Raw genomic sequence first — 18842 nt, 5'->3', positions numbered from 1 at the left:
TTCTTTTCCTTAGGTTATGACTTGATTATTAGGAAGAGACAGTTTGATTTTTAGGAGCACACTCAAGTTTATTGTTACATTTTTGTGGTCTATGCAGAGGAAGCAAAATATATAAAATTATAAAATCAAGAAACCCAATAACAGGTAAATCTGGCTGGAGTAAGTACTTGGGGTAGTTGGAAAAAAGTTTGAGAGAAACAGGCAAAAGCATGATCCTGTGTGCCAGGCTAAAGAATTTGGACTTTAACCTTATGGAGAAGAAGAGTAATAGATTCCAAATGGAATAAATTCCAATAGTTCCCAAAATGGAAAGAGTGAATTTTTTTTTTTTTTTCTGGTTGTAGAAGAAACACATGCTCATGGTGAACACAAGTAATACAAATATAGGCAGTGAAAGTCCCCTATAATCCCATTCACTAGAGATAAAACCACTGCTTGCAGTTTGGTGTATAGCCTGTCCGTGGGAATTTCATTATCAGTTTTGCAGCAGTGTGAATGTTGGAGAAGACAAGAGACAGGTGAGAGTGGGAGCAGGGAGGCTGTTAGAGTAGCCTAGGTGAGAAAGGATGAGGATCTGTACTTTCACATTAGCTGAGGGGAGGGAGACGTAGAAATGGGCAGTGCTGGGAGAGAAGTTGAAAGAATATTTAGGAGATAGAGAGGATTCGGTAACCAGTGGATATGTGGAATGAAGGACAGAAAAGAGGCTAGGATGGTAGTTGAACGGATTTCTAGAACCAGAGACCAAATTGTGGAGTCATTTGAACAGGCATAAAGAGAAAGAATAGCAGCAGCTTTTAGCAATGGCATAATTCTAGAGTGGAGTCTGTCCTGTTTGCTCTTACTATACTCCTGTGTTCCCGAGCTTATTTAGAGGGGGAAGTGGTGTTAAAAATAATAATTAAATTCTATTTTGACAGAAAAAAAGGTATTAAATTATGCCCTTTTCTCTTATTAGTTATATTTCTCTCTTGAATTTGTAAAGGTTGGCAGATTCCTTTGAGATATTGCTTCATTTTGGTTGTATCTGTAGCATTAGCTTTTATACTTCATAAAGTTCATGTTGGAAGTTTTATATTTGTATTCTGAGGAATAAAGGTTGGGGCAGATTGGAGAGCCACTTGGACAAGTTAATGGCAGATGTTCTTTGAATTATAGGTTGCCATGATTTCTGAGTAAGATTTCACTTTCATCAGGTTCTGCTCTTTTTCACCACTGTGAAATCTCTGCTCTTTGCTATCTTCACAATAATGTAGTCTTGGCATAGACTCTCAGTTCTGGGACTGAGAGTTCTCTTTCATAAGCTGATGATCTTTCAGCTGTTCAGATAACTAAAAGATAATTAGTTGCTTAATGACTAGTGTTGTGGAACTAAGGCATGCATTGCTGAGTGATAAAGATTTAGGTCACTAAAACCGACCTCCCTTACTTTCAGGGATCAACTTTCCTATACATAAAATTTTCTGATTAGAATATTCTTATGGAAAGGAACTTCATACTCTTCTTTGATTGCTCATCTTTACATTTAACAATCCTCACTGTTGGTGTTTAAAAATTTTAAAAATCGAATTGAAATACCTTATGCCACTATTTCTGGGCATTTCTGGTTTAGTTTTATGTTATTTCCTTTCATGAACCTCTTAAAAATTAGTTGCCTGAATCGATATGCACTGTCATAGTAATCCATTCTTTGGAGCTTCAAGAAGATGTGAGTAAGGATAATTCAATCAGAACAGTCACAGTATTAAATTACCTTTTTTCTTCCAAAAGTTACTTTTCTTGTTTAGCCTCTTTATTTTATTATATTCTGCCCCCAAAACTTTTAATGGACGTAGTTACTCATCTGAAGTATTATTATAAATATTATGTGTTGAGAAATAGACTTTCTTTAGGGTCAGCAATTAGGATTGTATAACAGATGCATCGAATTTAGGAGAGATGCTTTCTCCTGCAACATTTTTTTCCTACTTATACTGGAGGGAATTAAAGAAAATTTTAGTGAGGCTGATAGATCCTTAAGTTTTGTTGCTGCTTTTTATTTATACTTTAGAGATATTTTCTAGAAAGCTTGAATTTCATTTCTATCAGTTGAGCTCTTTAAAGTCTGTTTTTCTCATCATTTAAAAGGTGACTGCGGGAAGCGGACTTGGCCCAGTGGTTAGGGTGTCCGTCTACCACATGGGAGGTCCCCGGTTCAAACCCCGGGCCTCCTTGACTTGTGTGGAGTTGGCCCACGCGTAGTGCTGATGCGTGTAAGGACTGCCGTGCCATGCAGGGGTGTCCCCTGCGTAGAGAAGCCCCACATGCAAAGAGTGTGCCCTGTAAGGAGAGCCGCCCAGCACGAAAAGAAAGTGCAGCCTGCCCAGGAATGGCACTGCACACATGGAGAGATGACACAAGATGATGCAACAAAAAGAAATACAGATTCCCGTGCCACTGACAACAGAAGTGGACAAAGAAGACGCAGTATATAGACACAGAGAACAGACAACCGGGGTGGGGGAGGGAAAGGGAGAGAAATTAAAAAAAAAAAAAAAGGTGACTGCACCTGGTTAAAAATAGCATAGTAAAGTTGACTAATGATGAAGTATGTGGCAGCTAAGTTAACTGGAAGCTAAGTTGATAACTTTCTCTTGGTCCTGTATTTCATGTTTCTACCTACGAATTTAAGAACTACTAATATATAATGTACAGTAGTTGTTAGAGGCACACATTTCTGAGCTCAGACTCTAGCAGTGTGACTTTGTCAAATTATTTATTTTTTGGCCTTTAAAATCAAGTTAATAAGAACCATCTCACAGAACTTTTTTGAGGATTAATTGAAATAATGCACACAAGGAATCTAGTACTGTTATTACGTGGTGGGAACTAAAAATATTGGCTCTTTCCATCTTACCTGAAAGTAAATTTGAGCTTCGAAAAGTGGAAAACTAAAATTTCTTTTTCTTAAAGGTTTCACTTTTTTTTTGTTAAAAAAAAAGCTAATCCAACGTTCATCTCCTCTAAGTATTCTTGTCCCATGAAGATGAGGTTACTCTGCCTGTGTACTCAGTACCTTGGAGCTTTCCTCTTGCAAAGAGTTCATCATTTTGTATTTTAATTGTCTAGTACAAAGCCTAACACATAAACTATGCTCAATAAGTATTTGTTGTAGGAATGTCTGGAAAAGAGACAAAATATTTTCTACTGCCTTTTTGAACACCTCAAAAGTTGTACTGAAAAAAAAAATAGGTTTATTTATCCACTCAGGACACTTTGTTTTACAAGAAAAATGGTACTTTAAAGTTAAAGAAATTACATGTTATCAACTGGTTTAAAATCTTGTCTTCTATAATACTGCTTAATATTTAATGTTTTGGGGATTTAAGATGAAGGCAAGAGTGTGCTTTTAGTGTTTGCGAATGAGATTTTTGAAGTGCTTAAGAATGACTCTTTTCTCTGATTTATTTATTCCACCATTTATTTGTGCCAGACCCTCTACTAAGGGCGATGGAATGCCAAAAGAATGACTGATGGTCTCTATCCTCAGTGACAAAGGCAGACAAGGCATCCTTGTCTTATTCCTGATCTCAATGGAAAGCTTTCATTCTTTGACCATTGAGTATGATGTTAGCTGTGGGTTTTTCATATATCTCTTTTATCATATTGAGAAAGTTTCCTTCTTTTCCTGTCTTTTGGAGAGTTTTATCAAGAAAGGATGCTGTATTTTGTCAAGTGCCTTTTCTGCATCCATGAAGATAGTTATGTGATCTTCTTTGATTTATTAATTTGGTGTATTACACTGATTGATTTACTTGTGTTTAACCACTTTTGCATATCTGGGGTAAAACCCACTTGATCATGATATTTAATTCTTTTAATGTGCTGTTGTATTCAATAGGCAAGTATTTTGTTGAGGATTTTTGCATCTATATTAATAGGAAAATGGGTCTGTAATTGTCTTTTTTCATAGTATCTTTATTTGGCTTTGGTATTAGGGTGATATTGGCTCATGGAATGAGTTTGGTAGTGTTTCCTCCTGCTTAACTTTTTGGAAGAGTTTGAGCAAGATTGCTATTAAATCTTTCAGTGATTGGTAGAATTTAACTATGAAGTTGTCTGGTCCTGGGCTTTTCATTTTTGGTAGGTTTTTGATGACCATTTCAATCTGTTTACTTGTGACTGGTTTGTTGAGGCCTTCTATTTTCTTCTCAGGTCAGTGTAGGTTGTGTGTTTCTAGGAATTTGTTCATTTTGTCTACAGTTGTCTAATTTGTTGGCATACAGTTCTTCATAGTATCCTCCCAAGAGTTCTTCTATTTCTGATGAGTCAGTAGTAATACCCCCCTCTCATTTCTGATTTTATTTATTTGCATCTTCCCTCTTGTTTTTTTCTCTTTGTCAGTCTAGTTAAGGGTTTGTTGATTTTGTTGATCTTCTTGAAGAACCAACTTTTGCTTTTGTTGATTCTATTTTTTTGGTTCACAATTTCATTTATTTCTGCTCTAAAAATCTTCGTTAATTTTTTCCTTCTGCATGCTTTGGGATTAGTTTGCTTTTCTTTCCCTAGTTCCTCCAGGTGTGTAGTGAATTCTTTCATTTTAGTTCTTTCTTCCTTTTTAATGTATGCACTTAGTCATATAAATTTTGCTCTCAGCCCTGCCCTTGCTGCATTCCAAGACTTTTGATATGTTGTGTTCTCCTTTATTCATCTTGAGAAACTTGCTGATTTCTCTCACAATTTCTTCTTCAACCCACTGGTTGTTTGTGTGTTGTTTAACATCCATACATTTGTGCATTTTCCAATCCTTTGCTGTTATTGATTTCCAACTATATTCCATTATTAGAGAAATTTCAATCTTGTTAAATTTATTGAGATCTGCTTTATAACCCAACATTTGGTCAATACTGAGAAAGATCCATGAGCACTTGAGAATAATGTATATACCATACTGTTTGGGTACAATGTTTTGTATATGTCTATTAAGTTTAGTCTATCTATCATATTATTCAACCTTTCTGTTTTTTTGTTGCTCCTCTGTCCAGATGTTCTCTATCCAATGATGAGAGTGGTGTATTGAAATCTCTAACTATTATTGTAGAGACATCTATTTTTCCCTTCAGTTTTGCCAGTGTAATTTAGGGCCTCCTGGTTAGGTACAGATACATTTATGATTGTTATTTCTTTCTGGTGAATTACCCCTTGAATTAGTTGGCCAGAGGAGTGCTGATGATATAAAGTACCAGAAATCTATTGGCTTTTATAAAGGGTGTTTATTTGGGGGTAGAAACTTACAGTTTAAAAGCCCTAGAGAGTCCAACTCAAGGTACTGTAAGAGGTATTTGCTCACCAAAATCTGTTGCCACATGTTAAAGCAAGATGGCAGGCCATGTCTGCGAGGGTTCAGCCTTCCTCTTTCCTCTTAAGGCTCTGTGGGGCCAGCTTCTGTGTACCTCAGCTCTAGGCTGGCATAGGGCTCAGCTGCTCTGTTTTCTTTAGCAGCATACTATCAGGCAAATGGCACATCTCTCTTCTTGGGGTCTCTGCCATAATATGGAGCTCTTTCTCTTCCCTCTTTGTATCTTTTCTGTATATTTACTTTTGTGTGTCTCCTTGATTGAGTGCCCATTTATGTAGCCCACAAAGGGGGTGGGGACAAACTGAGTCACCCTAATGACATGGTTGAATCAAAGCCCTAATCTTGATTTGATTAAGTAAATGTAAAGCCTTTGAATTTAAATCAGTCGAAGGGTATCACACCCAGAGGAACAAACCAGATTATAAACATAATCAATATCTCTTTTTGAAATTCATCAATAATATTAAACTGTCACACCCCTTTTATTAATATAATGCCCTTCTTTGTCTCTAATAACAGCTTTGCTTTTGAATCTGTTTCATCTGATATAAGAATACCTACTCCAACTTTTTTTGTTGTTACTTCATGCATGGAATATCTTTTTCCAACCTTTCCCTTTTATCTATTTTTATCCTTGAGTCCAAGGTCTTTTGTAGACAGCATATAGATGGCTCATATTTTCTTATCCATTCTGCCTGCCAGCCTGTGTCTTTTGATTGGGAAGGTTAATCCATCAACATTCAGTGTTATTACTGTAAAAGCAGTTTTTACTTCACCCAGTTTGACTTTTGGGTTTTATCTGTCTTGTTTTATTTTCACTACTCTTTTTACACTTTTACTTTTGTTGATAAAATCTTCAATTCAAGACTCTCTTCTAAGCCTCTCTCGCCAGTGTTTTCTTTTCAGGCTGTAGCACTACTTTTGTATTGTCTGCAAAGCCGGTCTCTTGGTCACAGACTCTCTCAGTTCCTGTTTATCTGTGAATATTCTAAACTTACCTTCATTTTTTAAAAAAAATTTATTTTTTATTTATTTCTTCCCCTGCCCCCCATTCCCCCGTTGTCTGTTCTTTATGTCCATTTGCTGTGTGTTCTTCTGTGTCTGCTTTTATTCTCATTAAGAGGCTCCAGGAACCAATCCTGGGACCTCCCAGAGTAGGAGAGAGGCGATTACTCTCTTGTGCAACCTTAGCTCCCCTGTTCTGCTACATCTTCTTATTTTCTTTCCTCTGTGTCTCTTGTTGCATCATCTTGCTATGCCAGCTTTCCATGTCAGCCGGCACTCCTGCACGGGGTGGCATTTCTATGCAGGGCGACATTCCCACGCAGGGCAGCACTCCTGCATGGGGCTGCATTCCTGCATGGGGCCGCATTCCCACGTGGGCCACCTTGTTGCGTGGGCCAGCTTGCCCTTACCAGGAGGCCTTGGGAATCGAACCCTGGACCTCCTATATGGTAGATGGGAGCACAATTGGTTGAGCCACATCAATTTCCCTCACCCTTATTTTTTAAAAGCCAGTCATGCTGGATATAAGGTTCGTGGCTGGCAGTTTTTCCCTTGCAATATCTTAAATATTAATATATCATACCACTGCCTTCTTGTCTTTGTGGATTCTGATGAGAAATCAGCATTTAATCTTAATGGGCATCCCTTGTATATGATGAATTGTTTTTCTCTTGCTGCTCTTAGGTTTCTCTCATTATCTTTGGCATGTGAAATTCTGATTAGTGTGTGTCTCAAGTCTGTTCAGATTTATTCAGATGGTAGTATGTTGTGTTTCTTGGACATGGATATATATGTCCTTCAATAGATTTGGGAAATTTTCTACTGTTATTTCTTCAAATATTACTTCTGCCCCTTTTTCCTTCTCCTCTTCTTCAGGAACACCTGTGACACATGTGTTTGCATGTATCTTGCTGTCATTTATTTCCCTGATACCCTGTTCAATTTTTTCTCATTGTTTTTTTTAGTTTTTTTAAGTTTTTAGGAGTACCAGAGATTGAACCTGGGTCCTTGTACCTGGAAAGCAGGTGCTAAACCAGTTGAGCTACATCTGCTCCCCCATTCTTTTCTTTATCTGTTCTTTTGTACATTCACTTTTGGAGGCCATGTCTTCAAGCTCACTGATCCATTCTTCTGCTTCCTCAACTCTGCTGTTATATGCCTCCAGTGTGTTTTTAATTTTTAATTCATTGTGCCTTTCTTTTTCATAAGATCTGCTATTTTTCTATGTATTCCTTCAACTTCTTTGTGTTTACCCAGTGTCTCCTTAATATCCTTAATCTCTTTAGCCATCTCATTAAATTTGTTAGGGAGATTTGTTTGAACATCTATGATTAGTTGTCTCAACTCCTTTATGTCATCTGGAGGCTTAGCTTGTTCCTTTGACTGGGCCATATCTTTCTGTTTTCTGGTATGGATTGTAATTTTTTTTATGGGGTCTTGGCATCTGGTTTATTAGATATATTTATTAGGGCACATTTTCACTCTTTAGGACTTTCTGTTTGATTGGTTTTGTGCTACAGCCCCTTTTTGAGACTTGATTCAACTTAATTTGGAATTTTATAGGGAATCATGTTTAGTGAATCTGAACTTTTTAGCTCCTTTTCATCTGTTTATTGCCCCTTCTCCTTGCTGGTTGCGTAGTAGGAGCTGAGGATGCAGTTATACTGTGAGCTGTTGAGACTGAAGCTGCCTGTATTGTCCCAGGAACTGATGAAGCTTCTCCCTCCTTTCTCCCCTGCCAGGTATAGGGATGGAACCTTAGCTGTGTTCAGTAATCCAAGCCTTGCAATCCAAGATTGCAAGTAGTTAGCTGGAGGGACTGATGAAGCTTCACACCCCTTCCTCCCCTGCCTGTGGAGGGGATGGAGCCACAGGTGTGCAGAAAACTAAGTCATACAGGTTATAAAATGACTGCAGGGCAGCAGATGTGGGTCCAGTGGTTGATCACCTGCTTCCCATGTGGGAGGTCCTAGGTTTGGTTCCTGGTGCCTCCTGAAAAAAAAAAAACAACAAACAATAAGTAAAACAAATGAAAAAACCAACTCGGAAGTCTTTGTGTTTGAGTGCCGGCTTCCCATATATGAGGTCCCAGGTTCAATTCTGGGTCCCTGGTACCTCAAAACAAACTTAACAGCAGCAGCAAAAAATGTAGTTGCCCAGGTAGACTGAAGAAGCCCTACCCACCTCTCCTCCCTTTCTTGGGGTCGGAATGGAGACTCAGGAGTGCCCAACAAACTAGTCTGTGTGGGCTGAAAGCACCTGCAGTTGCCCAGAGAAGTTGAGGAAACATTGCTACCCTCCTGTCCTATCGTGGGGTGGGAATGGAGCCACAGGGGTCCAACAGTCCAGTCCCTGTGGGCCAAAATTACCTGCAGTTGTCCAGAGAGGCTGGGGAAACACCGTCCCCCTCTTATCCTTCCAGGGAGTGGGGATGGAGCTACAGGTATCCAACTATCTGGTCTGTGCAGGCTGAAAGCTACTACACAGTTGCTTGGAGAGGCTGGTGCAGGTCCTCCCAGCTTTCTCCCTGTCAGACATGAGGCTGGAGCCTAGGCTATGGCTACCATCCAGCCTGGCTGGAAAGAATCCAGTCCCTACTGTCATTGTGATTTTCATTCAGCCTTGCTTCCCCTCATGCCAAGGGTGGAGTTAAAATGGTGGTTACTGACCTCTTTCTGACTTGGACAGGTTAAAACTTTAGCTGTTGTTAGGTTAGATTTAAGCCAGTCAGATTGACTATTCAGCTGAAATTGGTGCCTGACTTTCTCTTCCTGTCCTGTTTTTTGGACATGGAGCTTTGCACTCCAGCCAGGGAATAGCTCCTGAGGTGGCTTATGCTGCCAGTGGGGGATGGGCACTGGACTCCATGGCATGGAGCGCTTTAGATTCTGAGTATGAGTTTGTGTATTATAATTGCTTCAAATCAATGATATTATGCAATATTTGTCCTTTTATATCTGGCTTATTTCACTCATTATGATGTCCAGGTTCATCCATGTTGTCACATGTATCAGGACTTCATTCCTTTTTTGGGCTGAATAATGTGTATATACTACATTTTGTTTATCTGTTCATCGATTGATGGTTACTTGGGTTGCTGCTATCTTTTGGCAGTTGTGAATAATGCTGCTGTGAACATAAGTGTGCAAATATCTGTTGAAATCCCTGCTTTCAATTTTTGGGGGTATGTACTTAGTAGTGGGATTGCTGGGTCATATGGTAGTTTAATACTTAGTTTTCTGAGGAACTGCCAAACTGCCTTTCACAGGGTGTGTACCATTTTACATTGCCAGCAGCAATGAATTGGCGTTTCTTTTTCTCTGCATTGTCTTTCCAACACTTGTTATTTTCTGTTTGTTTTAATAGGAGGCAGTCTTATCTGAAATAGTATCTCATTGTGGTTTTGATGGGCATTTCCATGATGGCTAATGATGCTGAGCCCCTTTTCATGTGCTTCATGACCATTTTAATAGCTTCTTGGGAGAGATGTCTGTTCAAGTCTTTTGCCCATTTTAAAATTAGTATGTTTGTCTTTTTGTTAAGTTGAAGAATTTCTTTACATATTTTGGTTATTAATCCTCTGTTGACTGTGTGGTTTCCTAATATTTTCTTCCACTGTGTAAGTTGTTCTACTTTCTTGATAAAAGTCCTTTGTACAAAAGTTTTTATTTTTGATGAAGTCCCATTTATCTAGTTTTTCTTTTGTTGCTCATGCTTTTTTTAAAAAATTTCTCTCCCATTCCCCCCCCCTCTAGTCGCCTGTTCTCTGTGTCTATTTGCTGCGTGTTCTTCTTTGTCCTCTTCTGTTGTTCTCAGTGGCACAGGAATCTGTGTTTGTTTTTATTGCGTCATCTTGTTGTGTCAGCTCTCTGTGTGTGCGGCGCCGTCCCTGGGCAGGCTGAACTTTCTTTCGCGCTGAGTGGCCCTCCTTACGGGGCTCACTCCTTGCGTGTGGGGCTCCCCTATGTGGGGGACACCCCTGCATGGCACAGCATTCCTTGCGCACATCAGCACTGCACGTGGGCCAGCTCCACATGGGTCAAGGAGGCTCGGGGTTTGAACTGTGGATCTTCCCTGTGATAGGCAGACACCCTATCCTTTGGGCCAAGTCTGCTTCCCTCTGTTTGCTCATTGTTTGCTTGTTTTTTTTTTGCTTGCTTGTTTGTTCATTGTTTTGCTTGTTTTGATCATTGTTTTTTTCATTTCTTTTCTTTAGGAGGCACGTGGGGAGTAAACCTGGGATGTCCCATGTGGGAGGTGGGTGCTCAACTGCTTGAGCTACATCTCCCATTTTATCTGACTTTGATATGAGGGTGATGTTGGCCTCGTAGAATGAGTTAGGGCGTGTTCCATCGTGTCCAATTTTTTTGGAAGAGTTTGGACAAAATTGGAGTTATGTCTTCTTGGAATGTTTGGTAGAATTTCCTTTTAAAGGCATCTGGTTCTGGGTTTTTCCTTTTGAGAGGTTTTTGATGACTGATTTAGTCTCTTTACTAGTAATTGGTTTGTTGAGATCTTGTTTATTCTTGAGTCAATATAGGTAGTTTGTGTGTTTCTAAGAATTTGTCCATTTCATCAAAATTATCTTGTTTATTGGCATATAGTTTGTTCACAGTAACTGCTGTAGTCCTTTTTATTTCAGTGGGGTCAGGAGTAATGTCCCCCCTTTCATTCCTGATTTTCATTATTTGTATCTTTTCTCTTCTTTTCTTTGTCAGTCTAGCTAAAGGTTTGTCAATTTTATTGATCTTTTCAAAGAACCACCTTTTGTTTTTTTTTATTCTCTCTATTGGAGATCACTGTAATTTTTATTTCCTTCTATCTGCTTGCTTTGGGTTTATTTTGCTCTTCTTTTTCTAGTTCTTCCAGTTTTGAGGTTAGTTCTCTGATATGAAGTATTTCTTCTTTTTTATGTAAGCAATTAGAGCAGTCTGATTCATTTCAAGTGTCTTGTCTTCAAGTTCACTGATTCTTTTTTCTGCCAATTTCAATCTGCTCTTGAAAACCTCCTGGGAAATTTTCAGTTGTTGTGGTCTTTAACTCAAGTAGTTCTGTTTGATTCCTTTTTAAAATTTCTTTTTACTTAGACTCTCATATTGCTCATTCATTTTTTTTCTTAATATCCTTTAATTCTCTATACTTTCCTTCATCTCCTTGAACATTTTTAATAATATTTTTTTTAAGACTTTGTTAAGTATGTCCTTATTTTCATCTTCTTTATTCATGTTTTATGTATTTTTAATCCCCTGCCTTTGGAAGGGATATTTTAACATTTTAAAGTTAACTCTTGGATTTATTCCCTGAGATGTCTTTTTCTTGGTTTTGTAACCAACTGTGATAAGGCAGTGATTTTCTTGAGCTTCAGCCCACCAATCAGGAAAGTCTGCCCAAAGCCAGTGCAGTGTGCAGGGTTTTCCCTGCCTCTCTGGGCCTCTGTTGTGTTGTCCTGAGCTTTTGCTTCTTAGCTATTTTGGAGTTCCCCTGTTTATTGGTTGTCCTCTCTGTTTCCCAGGAGACACACCTCCCTCTCCTGGTGTTTGCTGCCTTCAGGCCTTTGTTCCCAGATTGTCTGCCTCTATAATTTTTTATTTTTTATTTTATTTTTTTAAACTTCTTTTGTTGTCTCTAGCATCTTTTGTTTGGAGGGCAAATTCTGGGAGGATAGTCACCCTGGAGAGGACTTCCAAGTCAGTCTTTCCCAGCCAAAACAAGGCCAGGGACCCACAAAGGGACACAGACTGGCTCCAAAAGGCCTTGGGGGAAAGGGCACCAAAAGCTTATCCCATGTCTCCCCAAACCTGAGCTTTCCTGGCCTGACCAGCAGGTGCAGCCCTACAGCTTAGTGTCCCCCACAGCTCTGAGCGAGCACTGGGTCTTTAAATCTCCACAACCTCCATATTTGTCTTGGGAGGGTTGAAACAATGGCTGCCTCATCCTTTGTATGGGGTGGGGTTGAAGTAGTGACTGCTGCAGACTTTGGGGCTGGAACACTTGCTGCCCCCGGAGCTGGGCCCTCAGTGATCCAAATTTGCTAATTAAAAGCCATGATGAGTGATTGGCTGTACCCACCCCTGTTCTTGGGAAAGAGGATTTTTGTGTCCCTTTTTTTTTAAACCAGTGAGCTAGCCAGGGATTGGACCCTGTGGTGGCCTGTTGTAAGAGTGGGGGATGGGCACCAGTAACTGCCACATGCTGAGAGCAATTTACTATTCCTTACTGTAGTTTATCAGCCTTTTCCTCCCACTTTTCTTTGGATGTTGTACAGTGTCTTTCTGGCCTCCAGAGTTTCAAAGTATTTGTTTCAGACAATTCCTGCCCATTTGGTAGTTATTTTGGTGTGAGGATGAGTCCTGGAACTCCCTACTCTGCATTCTTTTCCACATTTCCTCCCAGGATAAGAATTTTGAAATGTTCTGATTTGCAGTTTAGAAAGGTCATTGGTAAACAACATAAAGGTCAAATTGGTGGGTATTTTATTCAGAATTACCTAGAATACAAAATAACTGACCTCAACAAATTAGAGGAATATTTCTCACATTAAATTCCAGGCTGGTATGGTGACTCTAGGATCATCGACCTGCAGTCTGTCTGTCTCTTTTACTGTCCTTTGGCTTAGCCCCCATTACATCATAGTCAAAGATGACTGCTGGAATACCATCCATCATGTCCAAGTTACATTTTCCCAGCAAAATTAGTCGCCTCTCAATATTTTTTCTGGAATCCCCACCCAATGATTTCCACTTCCAGCTAATTGACCAGCCCCAGCAGGAAGGCTGGAAAGTGTATACTTTTACCTGGGTATATGCTGGAAGACTAAAACCAGATCTATTAACTAAGAAAGAAAGGGAAAATTGGTAATTAGCAGGTGACTATCAGTGTCTAACACTCTGGAGATTGAGAATGTACTAGAGAGACCAATTTAGTATAATACCTAAGTGATAATACCTGTAATTTTTCACAAAGGAACAATTTGATTGATAATCTTGAAATGCAACAATGTAACTCTGGTCACTGTGTAGGGAAGCTGTTCTGTAGGGAAACCTAGAAGATTGAAGCTGTTATTTTGATACCACATTATTTAAGTTCTTGGAGAAAAATTCGGCTTTAATTATTTTAACCTTTAAAATTTTTGGAAGTTTACAAATTGTTTGAGTGATTTATATAATTCCATGGCAGCAAGTTTAAAAAATGGCAAGAAAATGATTCAATTTGCTCCTCTACTACAAACATTATTTGATTATTTGGATATATGTTCTTTAGTGTTTTTTTAAAAAGATTTATTTATTTATTTTTCTCCCCCCCCCCACCCCCACCCCAGTTGTCTGTTCTCTGTGTCTGTTTGCTGTGTCTTCTTCTTTGTCCGCTTCTGTTGCATGTTCTGCGGCATGGGAATCTGTGTTACTTTTTGTTGCGTCAAGTTGTTGTGTCAGCTCTCTGTGTGTGCGGCCACATTCCTGGGTAGGCTGCACTTTCTTTCGCGCTGGGTGGCTCTCCTTACGGGGCGCACTCCTTGAGTGTGGGGCTCCCCTACACGGGGGACACCCCTGCGTGGCATGGCACTCCTTGCGCATATCAGCACTGTGCATGGGCCAGCTCCACATGGGTCAAGGAGGCCCGGGGTTTGAACCGCGGACCTCCCATGTGATAGACGGACGCCCAAACCACCGGGCCAAGTCTGCTGCCCCCTTTAGTGTTTTTTTAAGTCTATTTTTTTGTTTCTCAAATTTTTCATTTTTTTCTTTTAGTTTTATTATGATAGCACTTCCCATTTTGTTACCTATTTTGTACAACTATAATTTTATTTTTAATTTTCCAAGAAAATGTTGCAAATGCTGAAAAATATATGGCATGATTTAAACTGTAAGAACATTTATATTTGTTTAGCATTTTATCTACGGAGAGTTGCCTGGTTTGTGTGAGTTTTGCTTCCTAGACAGGATGGTCTGGACTAAGAGTGTGACTGTAGAAGTAGAAAGGCTGGGGTTGAATTACAGATCTGGCACTTACTGACTGCATGCTTTTAGGCAATTTTCTTAAATTTCCTGTTTTAGTTTCTTCGTCTCTAAAGAGGTATTAATAATAGTGTAGCAGTTTGATATGGTTATGAATTCCAAAAATAAATACTGGATTATGTTTGTAATCTGGTCTGTACCTGGGCATGATTAAGTTATGATTAGGGCTTTGATTGAGCCACATCATTAAGGCATTGGAGGGGTTTTTGATGTTGGAGTTTTGATTTTGGAGTTTGATGCTGATGCCTTAAACTGTAGCCCCAGGAAGTAAGCTCACAGAAGAAACAGAAGCAAGCCCCAGGAAGAAAGGAACCCTGAGCCCAGGAAGAAGCAAGCCCTGGCAAGAGAGGAACCCTGAATCCAAAGAGAAGCAAGACCCTAGAAAGGAGGAACCCAGGAACCCTGAACTCTTACAGATGTTGGCAGCCATCTTGCTCCAACACATGGCAATAGACTTTGGTGAGGGAAGTAACTTATGCTTTATGGCCTGGTATCTGTAAGCTCCTACCCCAAATAAATACCGTTTATAATGGCCAATAGATTTCTAGTATTCTGCATCAGCACTCCTTTGGCTGACTAATACAGAATTTAGTACCAAGGAGTGGGGAAGTGCTTTTGCAATTACTGAAATGCTGGAATGGTTTTATAAATGGGTAAGGGGTATTTTTTGGAGGAATTGTGAAATGCTTGGAAGAAAAGACCTACAGTGCTTTGAAGAGACTGTTGATAGCAATATGGATGCCAAAGAGACTTTTCATGATGCCTTAGAATTAAATGATGAAACTATTATTGGAAACTGGAGGAAAGGTAATCCATGTTTTAAAGTTGCAGAGAACTTAGCAAGATTAACTCCTGGTGTTTTATGGAAGGCAGAATTTGAAAATGGCGAGCCTAGGCATTTAGCTGAAGAAATTTCCAAAGTGAATCTGGAGAATGCGGCTTGGCTTTTGCTTGTAGCTTATAGCAAAATGCTAGATGAAAGATATGCTGAGGACTGAACTGTCAGGTTCAAAGAAAACAGAAACTGATTCTGGAAATTCCAAGTCTCTGGAAGTCAAGCTCCCAGATGAAAGTGCCCCATTGGAGGACTTAACTAAACTTGGAACTTGTAAATCAGGATTGAAGATGGAGTTATGTCGGAAAGACTTGTGGAAAGTCTTACTGTCTAATAGCTTAGAGCCCTGCTTTTTTTTTTAATTTTTAAAATTAAAGTAAATAGGTCGCAAGGAATGTCACATTAAAAAAACATAAAAAAACAAGAAACATAAGAGGTTCCCATATAACCCACTCCACACCCCCACCACATCATTTTTGTAAATTGTATTTTTTTGAAGATATATACATCATACAAAAACATGTTACATTAAAAAATATAAGAGGTTCCCGCATATCCCCCACCCCCCACCCCACTCCTCCCACACCAACAACCTCCCTCATCATTGCGGCACACTTATCGCACTTGGTGAATACATTTTGGGGCGCTGCTGCACTACACAGATAATAGTTTACCCTGTAGTTTGTACTCTCCCCCAGTACATTCAGGGTTATGGCAGGATGTATAAGGTCCAGCATCTGACCCTGCAATATCATTAAGGACAACTCAAAATTCCAAAAATTCCCCCACATCACATCTCTTCTACCCTCTCCCTGCCCTCAGCAACTACTGTGGCTAAAATTTCTTCTATTACTCGTCACAATAGTTTTATAGGGCAGTGGACTTGGCCCAGTAGTTAGGGCATCTGTCTACCACCTGGGAGGTCTGTGGTTCAAACCCTGGGCCTCCTTGACCCGTGTGGAGCTGGCCCATGCGCAGTGCTGATGCGCGCAAGGAGTGCCGTGACATGCAGGGATGTTCCCGCGTAGGGGGCCCCCACGCGCAAGAATTGTGCCCTGTAAGGAGAGCTGCCCAGTGCCAAAGAAAGTGCAGCCTGCCCAAGAATGGTGCCACCCACACAGAGAAATGACACAACAAGATCATGCAGCAAAAAGAAACACAGATTCCTGTGCTGCTGACAACAACAGAAGCGGACAAAGAAGATGCAGCAAATAGACACAGAGAACAGACAACCGGGGTCGGGGGGAAGGGGAGAGAAATAAATAATAAAATTTAAAAAAAAAAGAGAAAAAATAGTTTTATAGTAGATTATCAGTAAGTCCACTCTTGTCCATATTTTATTCCTCCAATCTGTGGACCCTGGGATGGCTATGTCCCCTCCACCTCTAGATCAAGAGGGGCTTAGATTCCACACGAGGTGCACTGCTTCTTGCATGCTAAACCAACAAGGCTTTTGAGAGAACTGTATGAACAAAACCACTGTCAGCTTGGACTAAAAGGGGCATGGAAAGGAGAGATTGAAGGAGAAACAACTTTAAGAGGAAAACCATGGAAGCTGAGATCTGGAATTAAGACATCACCTTGGGTCAAGGGAGGAACCCCACCCATGTGTACAGAGAGGGTGAGTTTACCCCAGAAGTTGAAGAGGGTGGATGTTCCCACCTGATGTTCTGGGAAAGTTTTACCACCCCAGGGTATAAAGAGGGTGGAGCACATTCCCCAAGGATTATGGTGGTTAAGGTCAGCGCCCCACAGGTCTGAGAGGGGTGTACCTGTCCCCATGGATTAGGGAAGGCCACATGGTCAGGCTGTTGTTCTGAGAGGGTTGAACCTGCATGGCAAAGGTTAGGGAAGGCCAGGTGGTCAACTTGTTGCTCTGAGTGGGTTGAGCCTGTTTGCCAAAAGTTAGGGGGAATCTTATCTTCATGTCACTATATACTAGGCAGGTTAAGACTCTAACCCAAAGATGGGTTAAGGTATGGTGTAGCAGTTTGATATGGTTATGAATTACAAAAGTGGATATTGAATTATGTTTGTAATCTGATGTGTACCTGGGCATGATTGAATTATGATTAGGGCTTTGATTGGGCCACATTATTACCCCTTGGTGGGTGGGGACTCAACAGATAAAAGGCATGGCAAGGACAGAGTTGGAGTGGTTTTTGATGTTGGAGTTTCGATATTGGAGTTTGATGCTGGAGCCTTAAGCTGGAGCCCCAAGAAGCTCAGAGGAAAGAGAAGCAAGCCCCAGGAAGAAAGGAACACTGAGCCCAGGAAGACGCAAGCCCTAGGAAGAGAGGAACCCTGAACCCAGAAAGAAGCAAAAGATGCTGGAAGGGAGGAACCCAGGAAGCCTGAATCCTTGCACACATTGGCAACTTTCTTGCTCCAACACGTGAAAATAGACTTCGGTGAGGCAAGTAATGTATGCTTTATGTCCTGGTATCTGTAAGCTCCTACCCTAAATAAATACCCTTTATAATGCTAGCAGATTTCTATTATTTTGCATCGGCATCCCTTTGGCTGACTAATACAAAATAGAATTGTTGTGAAGACTAAATGAGTTAATACCTGTAGTGTCTGGCCCATCATATATCCTTTATAAGCCTTTGCTGTTATTATTGTTTTATGGGGCAGATTTTAAAAAAGATTTATTTATTTATTTATCCCCCCCATTCTTTTCTGCTCTCTGTGTCCATTTGCTGTGTGTTCTTCTGTGTCTGCTTGTCTTCTCCTTAGGCAGCACTGGGGACCGATCCTGGGACCTTCCAGAGTGTGAGAGGGGTGCTCAATCTCTTGCACCACCTCAGCTTCCTGGTCTACTTTATCTCTTATTTTTTCTCCTCTGTGTCTCTTTTTGTTGTGTCATCGTGCTGCAACAGCCAGCACACCTGCACAGACTGGCACTCTCCTCGGGCCAGCTCGTTATGCAAGCCAGCTTGCCTTCAGCAGGAGGCCCCAGAAATTGAACCCTGGACTCCCATATGGTAGACATGAGCCCAATTGCTTGAGCCATGTCTGCTCCTATCTCTTTGATTTTTAGAAATAAATGAAATGTGCAAATTGGTACTCTGCTTCAGATCACTAGCTTAGACTGTCACAAATGTTGCCTTAGAGGAAGGTGCAATCTAGAAGGATGTTTTAGGAATTAAGAGAAGAAGGTACCTCTGAAACTGGAGGTGCTGGGCAATTGCTAGGTTAACTACATGATGGAACCATCTTTTGAAGACTGTTCTCTCCTGGCTGCCATTTAGCGCTGACAGCTACTCTAGGCTTCTTTTCGTTCAGGTTAGCCTTTTCAGTTTGCTTCTTTGGGCTTCCCAGAGTATCTCCCAAAATTTCTTGGTGACTTCATAGTTCCTTCTGGTTCTTAATTTAAAAATGCAGTGATGTAAATTTTTGCCTAAGATAGCATTCTGTGGTTTATAACATTTTTAAAACCTTATTTCATCTGATATTGAGTAAATATCAGAGAGAGAGATTACAAAGGAGTTTTAACCCTCATTAAACAACTCTGTTTGTACTGAACTCTGTACTGAGAGATTGAGTGACCTGCCTGATGTAACAGAGCAGTTGTTAAGTAATCTAGCTAGAATTTGAACTCAAGCCACCTGGCTCCAGGGCCAATGTTTTATAATAACTATTTCTTCCT

At 40.3% G+C, this 18842-nt stretch overlaps 1 protein-coding gene across 4 annotated transcripts in view; it reads left to right on the top strand.

Moving 5' to 3' along the window:
• Positions 1 to 18842, top strand: part of CDK19 (cyclin dependent kinase 19) — a 187550-nt gene that overhangs the window by 24149 nt on the left and 144559 nt on the right. The gene's annotated exons all lie outside the window — the stretch shown is intronic.

This window comes from Dasypus novemcinctus, chromosome 11 (genome assembly GCF_030445035.2).
Source record: "Dasypus novemcinctus isolate mDasNov1 chromosome 11, mDasNov1.1.hap2, whole genome shotgun sequence".
In the NCBI taxonomy this organism is placed as follows: domain Eukaryota; kingdom Metazoa; phylum Chordata; class Mammalia; order Cingulata; family Dasypodidae; genus Dasypus; species Dasypus novemcinctus.
This window is presented reverse-complemented; position numbering and strand designations above follow the sequence as displayed.